Below are 13,960 nucleotides of genomic sequence, written 5' to 3' on the forward strand. Positions count from 1 at the left end.
CTAATTAAGTACTCAAAACTTTTATTAAAAAAATAAACTTTTTTTAATAAAAACTTTTACTATTTTCGTTTTTACAATTTTAATATATTTATACAAATATTGTAAAATATAAAACTAAAAAAAATTGAATCGTTACATGTCATATAACATTTGGGCACCGCGTTCGCTGTTGAGAGTTAATTATATGGTTTTATCAGAGGAAATACTCGAGAAGATCAGTCGGAGGCAACCTAAAGTAAATAAATGGCTTGAACTAACTTTTATAATTTACGCTAATCAAAGTTGTAAAGTATAATAAAACATCAATTTATAAACAAATAAGCGTAAAGTGCATGCGCATTTACGGTTTACTTTAACATCACAACCGCATTTGTAGCTACTTTGTATGTATATACTTTTTCATAATATCTTCCATTTGCCAAAAACATTCTGTTTTTATTGCGCTACTGCAATTTTAAGCTACATTCGAGATGAATTTTTGAATTTCCCGCCACATAAAGCGCAAATAACGTCTGCGCTTGTAAATGGATATCACACGAGTTTCTCTTCCGTGGCAAGTTTATATATTAAATCTCTACGTACACGCCTGGGATTTGAATGCTCTCTTAAATGTGGAATTTGGAAAGAGAGAATGCGAACACCCCTATGTAATTAAATTTGATTACATTGATAGTACTGTGATATAAAAAATATCTGGAAACCGTCAATACTTAATTTGGAAACTAGTTAGTCAAGAACGAACACGTGCAAATATATACCTTAAATTTAAAATTTTCAAAGAAATGTATTATATAAAACATAGTTAACTTAATTATGTTGAGTAATGTACAAAAATAACAAAACATATTTCTATATGTATATGTACAATAAATGTAAATCTACTACTATAACATAAGGCGTTAACAGCGCGTGTGTAACAACACTTATTTGCTTTTATTGCTTCTCAATTATTGATAAAATAATTTTAATAAACAAATTGCTACCGAATCACAGATTAGTATTTATATTAGTAGCCCAATTTATAAATTATATATTTCTGTACTGCTTGTTTCCAGAATTAATCGTAGAATAAAATAAACAAATTAACCAAACCTAATTTGACAATAAATTAAAATAAAATAAACATAATAACTAAATATAATTTGACATTATGAAAGTTTTAAAACTAACTATAATTTAAGAACATTAATTTGGTTAATTTATTTTTAACGGTATGACGTCACAATTATGTGACACATTCATGTTAAAATACGTGTACCGGATCATATGCTTATGAACAAATATAGTCTTGAAAGTCAAACAATGTTTGCTGGTATGTCGAGCTTTATTATTGTCGGCTGTAATTTCGTGGATCAGATGGGGTATATTGTGACGTGCTTCAGTGATGATGCTAGACGATCCGATGATGTTTTTCGGGTCTATGCAACATCCTGGCATGTTTTGGCTCGTCTTTCACAGCGTCTCTCTTTACATCTCTTACCACGTATCTCTCATGTTACATTACACACGCTTTTTAGACACACCAACGAAATGTGTACACGCCTTAACATATTAACGGCTCAATCGGTTAATCCAGCGATCGGTAACCAAAGGGTAAAATAACAATAGTAATATGCGCAAGATAGAATGTATCGTTTAGTGCGCATCCTTTCCAAACAAAGATTATTTTTCTATGATTAATGTCTCGGACGGATTTGCTATTAGGTGGTTCTTAAAATATTTTTTTTGTGGCTAGATTTTCTTTTCTTTTATTGTGGCTAGATTTTTGATACAGTCTCTCTTTTTTATGTTTAAATGGTGTTAAAAAATACTTTTAAATTAAAACATAGTGTACAAGCTTTTGAAATGTTCACATTAGTAATATACATCCACTCTATCATATTTATGGAAAATTTACAAAATAAAAGAAGCTTAATGAAATATTAATAAAAACTAATTTTGAATAGAATGCTTCGTGAATATGTAGATAATTCTCAAATAATTTATATATGTACCTCCAGCGATTCAAAATTAGATGATGCTCTGACATGCCTTCTTTTCAACATTGAAAACCTCAATCGAGACGCTGGAGAAACTGACATGATGGCGCAAAAGGTATATCCTTATTAGAAGATGATGCAATGATGAGATCTTAAAAATGTGTATCATAATAACGCTTCATAATAAATAATGAAGCTCTATTCTTATCAGTACACAGAATAATCGTGTCGATTTATTTACGAAGCAAATTTAATGATACTAATAAAATGTAAACTGTAATGAAGATTCAGCCCAACTAAAATAGACTGGACCAACATAGATTTTGCTGGTCTAAAATAATCTATTAGATTGATATATAACAAATTCTCTAATATGATCTGAAGACGTCTACAAAACAATTAAGCATTTCGAATCATATTTTAGCAAAAGATTTAAAAATGTTTTCTTTTTAAAGCTGTTTCCAAAAGAGTTGCATATTAATTTTTTATAATATATGTAAACAAGCAAATTTTTTCCTTCTATAAAACTGCAAATCCTTTCATTATTTGCTAGATAACTTTACATCCCCTTAAATTTATTTTTTATTGTGAAGTTTATTGTGTCCTGTTTCTTTGAATGTTTTTTAGACCCAAATTAAGGAGTTGTAGTTTAAACAATTTAAGTTAGTAAGTCGCACTAATATGGAAAATAAATTTATGTATCTGGTCTTTGGTGAATTCCAAAAATACTATCAGTAAAGACTTCTGTATAAGGATGTTCTCTGCCAATAAGCATCTCATATATTTTTATGTGAAATAATTCAAATATGCTAATTTTATTAAAACCGGCTTAAATTCGGTAAAAAATAAGCACCAATGCCTCTCAGCGGCTATGAGCTTTTCAGCAAAAGGTCCCAAGTAAGATTTTCAGAAAAATTTGTAAAAACAATGTTTAATAGTATCGATAAAAAATATCAAACTACAACGCCTGTGGGCTTGACGTCTGTCTGGTGTGGACGATTCAAAGTCTGCAAAGTAGTTAACTTTTAATAAGCATTGGATTTACATAGTATAGAGAAACTTTAAAATGCTGGACATTTTCAATTGGAATAATATCAGGATGTGATCAAAGCCCAAAATCTATAGGCGTTTGAATTATAATACTAATGTCTAAGCTAGATTTATCATTAAAAATATAAAAAGAATATACGAATAAAGCCCAAATTATTTTTCTGTCCCCAAGTAATGAATAATCTGGTTTATCTACGCCATTGTCATGCGTATTAATTTATGCGATGTATTAATAGTATATTATGCGCCCACCAGCTTCGGTTTGGTTGGTTTTCGAAATTTATGCATTATATTATGAAAACCAATTTAGTATGAGACGTAAAAATCCGGCGCTGAATAAAAAAACATGGAAAAATACTTCCTCCTCTGGATCAGCGATCCCCTTACACGCTGTTAAATTTGCGAAAAACTCGGCGACGGCTCAGTTGGTGTTTACTTTTTAATGGCGCTGGACTTATGCCAAAGTGTATTGTGCAGCTATGATGTCGTCGGCCATTTTGTTCCATTTTTGGACAAAATTCGATATAAATCACCCGGGACGCGGTAGACAGTTTTGTTGCCGTTTTTATTATCACCACCACCGCATCTCTCCCTCTTTTTTATTTTATAAGAACATATTTTTTATTCGCCCAAACGCTTCATTTTATTATTATATTGTGCAAAAAATTACACGAATCGACCTACTGAAGTGTTACAAACGTCGGCTACCGACATTAAACTCCTTCAAAGGTACGGTCGTATGAAATTTTGATATTTTTCCTGAGAAAATTCGCTCGCATGTATCTCGCCAAATTTACGATTTCATTGCAAAGAAATTAAATAAAATGGATGTGCTTTCGCATAATGAAATTTACGCATAATGTACATTCCCTTTGAACAGTTTTATAGAGAGGCAATAACAACTTTATTTTGACTTGATAGCATAATTGATGAGCAATATGAACTACTTCTTAGGATATACATAAAAGCAATTTATATCAGATCATGATAGATTAATTTATGTTTTATTTAATTAAAAAATAACATTGTAAAATGACGTCACAAGTGAGTGAAATTTTAACAAAAAAATTGTAATTATTTTGTCGTCATGTCACCATATTGTTTTTGGAAATAATTTTATTCTATTATAAACAAAAAAATAGCTCATATCTATGCTAAAACCATCATTATGTTTGACAAGCTCGTTAAAAAGCTGGATCGCTCATGCAAGAGGAGCGTTTTCAAGCTCTAACATTATGACCGCAACGGTCAAGAATAAGGGTCGCGATCGCGACTTTCTAAGGCACTTGCACCGAAAAGTCGCCGATCATTGATAAATTTTCGACACTGTTATTCAGCAACTTTAAAAAATGCTTTGCTGAGGATACAATGAATTGTATTTCAATGCCCCTAGCAAAAAGGTAATAAAGACTCGTACTCTCTTTTGTAGAATTTTCTCTAGAAACAAAGAGTACTTTGCTTTATATGGATTCCAGACAATAAACGCTATCATACAGAACGAAAATCGATAATACGTTTATAAAGTAGCACGCGCTCCGCACAATAACGCCGAGTATATTCGACGCCTTATCGCAAATTTTGGCAACGTGCATACGTTTTTTTTATCCCTGCTTGAACGTCACTCCCAATTCACTGACGAAAGTATTTCTGTTTAAAACACCTACACCTAAACCCTAAAACAATTCCACTGAGCAGGAAGATCTGTAGAATATGACAATATGACACTTGGTAGTCTATTCTCAATCGATCACCTCCACACCGACTCTAGGTCTTTTCGTAACGAGAGTGAATCTGGATTTGTGTGAATACTCTGAAACATTCGTATGTCATTATAAATATTGATAGCTATCAATTGCCGCATTTGTGTCGTTAATTATTAGTAAAAAAAAAGCACAGGCCCCAGATTGGATCCCTGTGATACTCCATATTAAACAAAATACACATCTTAGCAACGACTGCAAATAATTCAAATTAAATAAATAATAACTAATTTCATAGTAAAAAATTTAACACACAAAGTTTCCTATAGTATTCGAACCAATGCTTTTTATGCATTAATCACCGACTTCCAACAATTTTTGCTTTGTAATTTACACCCCGTTGTTTATTATCAATATATTTTTTTTATTTGAGCTTTACAAAGTTAAGTAAAGTTGACTTTCATAATAATGCATAATTATTTATCAAATAAAGACATATCCAATACTAAAATTCTTATAAAAATATTTTTATTACAATAACTTATGAGTTATTATTGAATAAATATTTAAAATTGCAGTGTTCAATGATTTTCTAAATATTTTTAAATGATAGTTTAACGTCACATATCTAATATTGACCATGTGTTGTTTATTATAAACTAGTTACTTGCTATTATTGAAGTTACGTATAAAACTAGTATGCCTATTCAGTCACATTCAGCCATAAAAATGTGAAAATACGTATTCTGATTATAGATTAGCGAAAATATTAATAAAAATTGCAATTTAGATGTAAGAGAGGCATTTAATTAATAGACAATTAATTAAATGTTCTATATTTATCAGTATATTATTATTTATCTTATGTTAAATCATCCATCTTTTCTTATAATATTACTCGCCTGAGTAAATAACAATCCAAATAAATATATTTCATAATTAATTCGATAATAAGCATTTCATAATTAATAGCGTGCTTCGTTTATGGAATAAACTCGGCTTTTAAATATAAATAATTTCAGAGATAAAATATTGTTTAAATGCGGATATTTTCATTTAACATCCATGATAAACATCCCATGAAATAAATATGAATACATTTATGAAGGAGCTTTTAACGTCCTCGTAAAGCTTGCTCGATTTTCCACGATAGATTCGTCTAGATATGCATTACGACTCATTGAATCTCGAAATATGCATCTGAATTTCTATACAAATTTTATTTAAGTAAATTCTAGTGTTTATTTAATAAATTATGTATTTTACATGATATTAAATTGCAATTACGACATCCGCGATTTTCGTGCACTTTTTCACGCAAAAATTGCATAGTATGCCGAGCCATAAATTTCGAAGCAGACGTAAATGAAATTCAGCGGTGAGCGTCGTTCCGCAGCATCCGGTGTCGTTTTATATTAAGAAAATTCCTTTACCGCTTGACACACTTTTGCCAAAAGATAAAAGATCGCGAACGTCAATCGTATTACGCCAATATTGGCGGTGTGGTGAACGAAAATTACCGTGAAAGTGTATAAAGAACGAAGAGGTGGAAAAAGTTCATTATTTTCTATCATTTTTAAAAAAAATATATCCATGCTGCACAGACCTGTGTGATGACTTTTAAAAAAATATGCTAATCTGAAAAGTTGTTGAATAATTTGCGTATAATTTGAGTGCCAATTTTGCTTGTATAATAATATACACGAGCATACTCAACGCCGGTCATTTGGAGAAACTCCAGATTTTGCCAACAGAGTCGAAAAGATTGTTTATAAAAATGCTTTGATAAATAAACGTAGTTTTCTGCTATATGCAATGTAATGGTAGTTGTACTACTTTTTGCTGTAGAATATTCCGAAAATAAATATACAAGCTGCTGAAAATGTTTCTGAAGCGTTTGTTTGCGATTTTGTTATTTAACATAGCAGTATAAACATGTGAAGTGAATTGATTCTAATGACATAGAATTTTTGCACCGTATTATTTTGGCATCCATTGCGAAAATTTTCAATAGCCTAATATGTTTATAATCTATTCACAAAGAACAGGTATATACATTATATGTCACACAATCGAAAGGTAAACCACACAATAAAATGTAATAGAAATCTCTTGCTAAGTCGTTTCCTCTCCTAAGCTCTAAAGCTTTAGATGAGCCTTGGCTGCCTCCAGAAGATTTCTCCACTTCAGCCTGTTCTGTGCCGTTTTTCTCCAGAGCCTGACACCCAGAGTCTTCACATCCGCCTCCACTTAATCCGTGGTCTACATACTTTTTGCGGATTATTTAGTTTTATTATGTCTGGATCGCTATAGACTTCATTTTTATACCATCGCTACGAGGTCTGAACAATTATAGACATTTCTAATAAATTGAATTGATTTAGAAACCAATTTAGTTTAACAATGACAGCGAATGCTCTTCACTGCTTCTTTCATCTTGTATGTCACATCTTCCTTCTTCAATTTCAATACTTTATTTTGACTTTGACGATATTTATTTCTGCATATGTGTCAGTTTTATTTATTTTTTTAGCATATGTCAAGTTGTGACGCCCGGCGAGTTTATATTATTTTAACACGAGCAACTTGTCGTGTTGCGCCTAACTACACCTCATACAGGCCTGCCGAGAGGGTGGGGGTAGGGGACAAATTCCCGAGGCTCGTTCTCCTTGAGGGGCCTGACTCAGCTGTTTGATATGTATTTACTGATGCATTTTAAATATAAGTTCCTTCAACGATTTTATTGCTTTTGATCTGGACTGGAAATTCACTATATAGCAACACTGAGCAGCAAAGAAAACAAAACTGATTATCAGTTAAATTTGAGTACATATTACTAATATTTTTTAATTAAAATATTTCGCAACGTGGCTAATTTTTATATTTATTTGTAACATAGAAAAGGTTAACTCGTACCCATTATTATTTATTACGATGTGTAAAAAATATATAAAATTCCATTTTTGTCATGAGGCCCGAAATTATTGTTTTTTCAGGGCCCGGATTCGCTCTAAGCGGCCCTGCCAACACGTATAATGTATGTTCGCGTACCGCTGTGCTGAACCCTTAGTCTACTAAAATTATGTAAATGTGTACAAAAATATGCACTAGCCGAATTCTAAATCTCATCAATCACAGTCAAGTTTTTGCTCATGCTATTTGAATCATTAAACCTATGATAGTGTCGCACTAAATGATTAGAGAAAATCAACTCGATATTTCTCAAATTTACTTCCATTTATAAAATTACCACTACTATATTTTTAAACGTAAGTTCAGACAAAGCTAATGCAATTTATGCTCCTTGAATTCATCTAAGGTAGTTCATGCAGTTGACTCATTACGAATGCGATTTATTAGATTGAGCCAATTGGACAGGCAAGGCGAGTGCTACCGGTGCGGAAAAGCTGCTATCGGAATATTTTAAAATCGAATATCGACACATCCGCGTCAGTTTAATAAGAGAGTCGAGTTTGAAACGCGGAAGCGTTTATACACTGTGTGCGCTTATTCATTTCCAGAATAGAGTTCTTTTGGAGTTATTTTTGCATGACTGAGCTCGCCTTCGTCTGACTGATCCAGAAGGCAGATCTCACCCTTTATTGAATTCCAAAAGAATTTCCGAATAGTACGATATTATGTATATAATATATACATATATAAATGTGTATATTTTATATGTATATATACCGATAGCTTAATTTTTTGGCTGCTATGAAATAATACGTCTGCCGGTAAACTATAAAAAAAATGTACATTCGAGGTATTAAATCCCAGATTGTCCCTGCAACACTATACTCGTGATACTAAACTAAAAGTAAAGCATCATGTAACAGATTAAGACTTTATAGTACATAGAGGGTGGTAAAGAATATTCAATCCAGTTTATTCCGTGAAAAAAATATTCAATATTTTGAAATATGTTCATGAAAACTACAACGACTTAAAAAAGGACGTACAGTCTTTAACTTTACAAAACTATATTTAAGTTTTGAGCGCTTATATTCCTTAATATTCGATACTTTAATATCAAGTATAATAAATGAAACGGAAAGCAATCATGCTATTAGGCCTAAATTTAAATGATATACTCTTGCTTTTTTTATTATTAAAACTCGTATCTCGAATATTTTTAGCCAGTTGCCAGTTTCGCCATCAATATTTTTGATACTTTTCAAAATTGCCCTCTTCAGAGGTTTGGTTGCACAAAAGTCTTTACTTCTCCTTTCGCTTAGTAAAAATAAATTTTGTTTGCGATACTTTTGTATTAATTTTTAATAATCGTAGGGAATGTACAGAAAATTGTTTTATCGAATTGCCATTTCTACAATACCAAAATCGCGATTATTTGGCAAGAATGAATGTCTAGATAATAAGAATATATATGAAATAATATCTATATTGTTATCGCTAGACCGAACATTTTTCATCTACAATAAAACCAACTTTATATTTATATTTTGGCCTATAAGGGATAACAATGTTTTTGAGTTGTCACATTTTATAGATGTTTTAAACAACAAAAAGCTACTTCTAGTTTGTTCATTCCAGATATACATATAAATTTTAGGATCATGTAAATTATGGAAACATTGATTTAAAACACACATATTTCGTTTATAGTAAGAAACTGGCAATTTAAGGTATGGTAGTGCTTTTTGCAAATCAAATGCAAAGCAAAATAGTTTCGTGGGTTTTTTGAGGCAAGCGCTTTATAATCTTTTAAGATTTTTTTTCGCTAGTTCGGCATCTTTAATAAACTAGTAATAGGACTATTTTACCTACTGTAATATGGGGTCCATTATATTAAAAACATACTAGGCTAACCAGAATATTAAAAACGATAATCCTCAAATACCGTACAATTTTTCATGTTGCGTATAACATACATAATTTAATCTTGTGTATATATTATATATATGCAATATAAAGTATATCTTCTAGCATTTTGACATATTTTATTAAATACATTACTTTAACTATATATTGCTTACAATAATTATTAAATATTGTAAGTTTATTTTAAAGCAATTGAGCTTTATGGCCGTCCCTAATTTTCAAGCCCAAAAAATAGATAGATAACTCGAAGGCGTAAACCCCTATTTAATTAAGACATAGCCCGTGTGATTTGCGACGCTCAAACTCAATGGTCAAACTTGCCGGCTATGAAAGCTCTCGGAATCCCCGAGATTAAGCCCGGAACCGTTCGTCGGGATATCTTGTCCAGATTTATACCCGAAAGTTTTCCCGCGTTCCGGGAAAATCGCCCGCCTCTTTTATCTGTCGGCTTGGCATCGCATAAAAGATTCTCCAGTTTGGTGTACGTAATTTTGCGGCGTACATACATACGTACGGTATACACGAAACCACTGTGCATTAATAAAACGGCGGCATGTTTATGCGACGCCGAAGGCTGCAGCGTTCACTTCCACTCCGGCATTCACAAAATGCCATTCTTTAACCCTGATATGACCGTACAACACGTGATAAGTGGTGCAGTATCGTGACTGTTTGGGGGGCGCCCCGACAGCTGCAAGATACGGGGTTTTATACTGCCGGCAATAAAATGGCAGGATTTTCCGTGTATATAAGAATTTGCTTTCTGAAGAGAAAAAACGTGTACAGCCATAAAAAAATATGTTATGTAGAAAGTCGGCTGTAAAATATGTCCCTTTATGAGGCAAATCATTTTTTTATTAAGACATAACCATTTAAACTGGTTTGTTTTTAATTAAAACTAAGAGAATATGATATAAAGTTAATCCGAATTAATAACGAGGCTCAAATTCTCGTTTTGACTTTCAGCCGTAATCTAAATACCTCGGTAGCATATTTTACGTATTTATGCGCGAGTAAAAAACATCACGGGAACCCTCGAGAAAATTCTCCCTCACTGTTTTGGTTTTCGGGAAATTCAGAGAAAAAGCAAATCTTCCATACGTGTGTTTCGAATATGTACCGTAATATATAAATTTAATAACGAAATTAAAAAATAAATTAGACGCTAGTAGCACCAGATTTATTTCCGCTCATTTTTGATATATCATTTAATTAAATACTAAATAATGAGCCTTGTAGACTATTATTAAAATATTTTAATTTAAAATGTTCCACATGTGAATTTATGTTAGATTAGATACACTATGATGTTTATACTTTATATTAGTCAAAAATTGTAGCGGCGAATAACTGAAAAATATTTTTTAAAATAGAGATATTTATATTTTAAAAACTACCTTCGACGAAAAATAAGGATTTTTTTACTTTAATATTATTATCAAAAAAAAAACATTAAATGATTAAGATTAGAACTATGAAGAATGTATTTAGGCGACTCATGTTGACCATATTGATTATATTGCTGATTTTAAAAGTATGGTCCAAAAATAATATTATAATATTTTATGGGTAAACTTAAGTTTATCTAATTTTTAAGAAGTAAGGCATGATAAATTTTATCGAAAGCCGATTTAAAATCAGTGTATATTGCATCTTCTTGTTTGCTTGTATAAATGGAAAAACAGAAGATTTTTTGCTACTGAAAAATTATGTTGCTAATCAATCGTTCTTCTATATGGTTTGAAGCATACTTATAAATTATTCTGAATACTTTGGCTGGTGCTATAGTGACTATAATTCTATCTTATTAATTTGTTTTCCTGTTTATGCATGGTTACTTTTGTAATTTTTCATAATCACAGATAATATTTGTTTTCAACGAAAGGTTTGAAACAATTAATTGCTGATGTGTGAAATGTTCGCACATTTTTTAAGCATACTAGCTAAAATAAAATCAGTGCTTGCGATTTTTTCTCCTAAATTTTAATAAAACCAAGCTAAAGGTAATATTTTTTTAAACTATCAAATAATAAACAAATCGATATAAATTTGAAAAACTACGTTTACAATTTTACATAAAAATGCTATAAAATAATATTTTTTCGTCAAGTTAGTAACGGTACGAAAAAGCAATATTTTACCACCAAGCAAAGAAACTTGAGGAACAAATGTTGCAGCCTGTAACACGTATATCATTGTTTGGGAATGGTTTTCCCTATATTAATTTAGTGAAATTCTAAATTTAAATGCTCTTCTCACAACTTTGATTTACTGTCTTCTTAAATCTTATTACTCATCAATCATTTAATGTGACACTTTAATTAACTATGATCAAATACAGTAGAACAATAACCGTCTAGTCATCTTTGCAAGTGAAATTTAATTTATAGAGGCGTATGTTAAGATCAGATAAATTTATATTATTTATATTATCGGGTAATAATTTTCTATATATATTTATGAGCATATATAAAACGTATTTATCAAATAAATATTAATAGAAGCAACTGATCCGATTCATGTGAGATACTGCACATGTAGGGATTCCAATCCCGGGCCAAAATTTTGATCCCGGGATTTCGGTATTGCAATTAGTCGATCCCGGGATCCCGGGACCAGTCCCGGGATAATTTTCATGTTATTTTATCTATAAAAATAATTTAAAATGAATAATACAATATATTTTTACATCTGTTTTTTATAACGTACAATGTATAAAGTACGTATAATTTTAGTCTTGGACTTAAAATAAAAAATAATATAATAAAAATAAAAAAGGGAAGGTATTATATATTTATTTGAGAAGAAAAAAATGAGCTTTTGACAATGTATGTACATACCTATGTACATTCATAGACAATTAACTGAAAACATTATTTTGAATAAAACTCACGAAGTAACATCAAAGCATCAAGTGTTTTATCATTTAGCCTTGATCTGATTTTGGTTCCTAAGCAGCCTGCTGCTGAAAAAGCACGTTTAGACTCACAGCCTCAAAGATTCACAGATGACACGTGCAACTCGCGCAAGTTTGTACACGAAATATAACGATGTTGTCAATAATAATTCGATTGTGCTTGATAAATCAACCAATCCGAAAAATTCGGGATTATGTTTTATAATCCCGGGACTCATCGGGTATTGAAAATCGTTCGGGATCCCGGGATCCCGGGATTCGGGATCCCGGGATTGGAATCCCTATGCACATGTTTTTTTTATATTATTCCCAGTTTAATGTTTTCTCGTATCATAGCAGCACAAAAGCAAAATATATACATAGGTATATGATATAAAATATCCCGTAAACATAAATAAAGTTTTCCGTCCCTATTGAGATGGGATATTTCGCAATTATCCCTCCACACGTAATTGCTCTATTCCGCCCTACGAGCGGAAAAAAAGACCCTTTTAACCGAACTTATTTCAGTTTGGCACTATCCCTCTATATATAAGGACCCTAATTTCATTCCGTAACAATCTGCGAAGAGACGACTACCCCCGTCACATTACCACCACTTTAATTGCGCCACACCGCTTTTCTCGTTTCGCGAAATTGTAACTAGAAACTGCCAATGCAGCCAGAGAGAGACAGCAGCATCTAGGGTATAATATCTCTAGTCGTAATGAAAAACTTTCACCGTCATATTTAGTAAATACTCCTACCGAGGCACCAGGTGCGGATTGGATCAATTCCAGTTATGCGTCGAGTGCAGAGCATGAGGTATTCACTACCCAACCGAGATGTTTCAGTACATATAATATGTACATACACATTCGAGTGCACTAGTTCAATTTATGAGCCAGATTCTCCTGAAGACTGTTCGCATACGTAGCACTACTATGTATGCAGTGGTCGCTGTACGTGACCGTAAATAGTTATCTGCAGGCGTCGCCGCATCCATGCGGTCACTAACTGTGCCCTGGACATTTCCTAAACAATGTATGATTACAATTAAAAGTTTAAATTGTCCGACGGACTGGAATGGTATAGACCGCAACGCTGTGTAGACAAAACCCTCGTGTCGTTTCGATTCCATCATCTGGACGGCGGAGGTTTTCCGCTCGGCTCGTCAAAGTTAAAAAACGGACGTAATCGGCAATTAAATACCCTTATATTTTTTAAGGGTTGGCGTACATTCAAATCGGAAAACTGTCAACGAACCTTGGGGTGAAAATACAATTTTACAAATAAAATCGTCGACCCCTATAGCATTAATTTTAAATAAAAATATACTATATTTATACATTCAGAAAATCAATATATACATAAGTGATTAAATAAAATAAATTTTAGCTAAATAAAGTTTCGTTATATATTCAATCGTTTTGCTGTTGCTCTGAAATCTGACGTTATAAATTTTATAAAATAATATAAAAATGGCGTAAAAGAAC

At 31.8% G+C, this 13,960-nt stretch overlaps 1 protein-coding gene and 1 long non-coding RNA gene across 22 annotated transcripts in view; one reads left to right on the top strand and one right to left on the bottom strand.

Annotated features, from left to right (window-relative positions):
• LOC148230599 (furin-like protease 1) overlaps positions 1 to 13,960 on the top strand; it is a 313,965-nt gene that overhangs the window by 272,909 nt on the left and 27,096 nt on the right. The window lies entirely within an intron of this gene.
• On the bottom strand, positions 733 to 5,000 carry LOC148230604 (uncharacterized). Its single transcript, XR_015810928.1, has 2 exons — positions 2,709 to 5,000; positions 733 to 2,655 (listed from the first exon to the last, which is right to left on the bottom strand). It is a non-coding gene; the product is annotated as an uncharacterized LOC148230604 (long non-coding RNA).

The sequence above is a fragment of the Plectrocnemia conspersa genome, unplaced genomic scaffold (genome assembly GCF_051122295.1).
Source record: "Plectrocnemia conspersa isolate PC_06_02 unplaced genomic scaffold, ASM5112229v1 ptg000010l, whole genome shotgun sequence".
NCBI lineage: Eukaryota > Metazoa > Arthropoda > Insecta > Trichoptera > Polycentropodidae > Plectrocnemia > Plectrocnemia conspersa.